The sequence below is a fragment of the Macrotis lagotis genome, chromosome 6 (genome assembly GCF_037893015.1).
Source record: "Macrotis lagotis isolate mMagLag1 chromosome 6, bilby.v1.9.chrom.fasta, whole genome shotgun sequence".
In the NCBI taxonomy this organism is placed as follows: Eukaryota; Metazoa; Chordata; class Mammalia; order Peramelemorphia; family Peramelidae; genus Macrotis; species Macrotis lagotis.
The window spans coordinates 149,295,660-149,297,574 of NC_133663.1; the positions used below are offsets into that span (position 1 = coordinate 149,295,660).

A 1,915-nucleotide genomic window follows, 5' to 3' on the forward strand; every position below is an offset into this window, starting at 1 on the left:
CCAGGTAAGTGTCTGAGGCCAGAATTGAACTCAGGTCCTCCTGACTCCAGAGCTGGTGCTCTATCCACTGTACCACCTACCCAGCCCAATAAGGATTTTTTTAATATCATGGTAGGAAAAATCTTATTAATCAGGTTACAGATTCATGTAAGGGTATGCTAAGTATAAGAATTTAAACCATTTATGTTTTAAAATTCAATGTAATATATACTACATATAATAAAACATTTTATTTAATAAGGACTTTAATATAAAATGGACATTTTATCCCTCTTTAAAGGACTATGATAGCTTTCAATTAACATATGATAAATCAGATTATATAAATAATATGCACATTTCTTTCTGTAAAAATTGCTACCTAATTGACAGAATCTAAGGAGAATTAAAATTTATCAAAAAAGTAATTCTGAAATGAGCTGTAGAACAAAAAAGCTGCAAACAAAAAAAGAGCATGATATAATTATCTAGACTGAAAATACATTTACAAAAGTCTAGCTCCCGCCGCCCGCCGCCCGCCGCCCGCCGCCCTCCAGGCCCCGGTCTCCGCCTGCCCCGCCGCGCAGCGCTCCGCATCCTCCGCTCGGCAAACATGGCCTCAGGAGTGCAAGTAGCTGATGAAGTATGTCGCATTTTCTATGATATGAAGGTTCGGAAATGTTCCACACCGGAAGAAATCAAGAAAAGAAAGAAGGCAGTTATCTTTTGTCTCAGTGCTGACAAGAAATGCATCATTGTAGAAGAAGGCAAAGAGATCTTAGTGGGAGATGTTGGTTACACCATCACTGATCCTTTCAAGCATTTTGTGGGAATGCTTCCTGAAAAGGATTGTCGCTATGCTTTATATGATGCAAGCTTTGAAACAAAGGAATCAATAAAAGAAGAGTTGATGTTTTTTCTATGGGCACCAGAACTAGCTCCCCTCAAAAGTAAAATGATATTTGCAAGCTCCAAGGATGCAATCAAAAAGAAATTTCCAGGCATTAAACACGAATGTCAAGCAAATGGACCAGAAGATTTCAACTGGGCTTCTATTGCTGAGAAACTAGGAGGGTCCTTAATTGCAGCTTTTGAAGGCTGTCCTGTGTAGATGATTATTCAGTGCCACAAGTTGAAAAACTTCCATGTTTAATGTATCTTCTTGCTAAATATGTAAAACAAATATACTTAGGCCAGGGTTTCACTGAGGGGGAGCTATCTTGTTCTAGGCAAAACCAGATATTATATAAACCTGTATTAAAAAAAAAACCCTAAATAAATCTAAAGTCTAAAGTTTCATTAGTTGTAAATTAAATTTTTGCTGTCTGACAGTCTATTTGGCAGGTTGACTTTACGATTAGTATTTAAAACTCAGGGTCTTTAAATTATACAATTAATACAAAAAAGAAGTGGCCATAAGGATAGAATGGAGAATTAAGTCATTTTTATAACTTAATAGTTACAATCTCTCCTTTGATTATCATTATTGTTCATAATCCGATGGCAATTTAGGTCCAAATTAAAAAAAAATTACTTCCTTGAGCTATCAATAGAAACTAGGGTTTGAATGAATGGAAAGAAGCATTTCTCCTCAAATTCTAAAACCAGTACTAATCCACTAAATACAGTAAGTCAATGTGGGCTGTCTTAACATTTAATGTGTGATAAAGACTGCCTTAAAATTGTGTACACAAGTAGTAAAAGCTAATCTTTCAAAGCACTATTTAAAGCACATAGAGCATAGTAAGCAACTCCTCCACCCTATGGTAAAGCTCTTCTATTCACTGGCTGTGAGACTTTGTTCTGATGAAATAATCTCTCATTCTGGAAATCACATTGTATTCTGGAGTGATTGTGGAATACCATTGTTACACCAAATTATGACACACAACAAATTCTAGCTCTGCAGTAAACTTGGTTTGTCAGTGTGTTGACA

At 36.0% G+C, this 1,915-nt stretch overlaps 1 pseudogene; it reads left to right on the forward strand.

Annotated features, from left to right (window-relative positions):
- The first annotated feature begins 550 nt into the window (after positions 1 to 550).
- On the forward strand, positions 551 to 1,302 carry LOC141491885 (destrin pseudogene; annotated as a pseudogene).
- Positions 1,303 to 1,915: the final 613 nt, after the last annotated feature.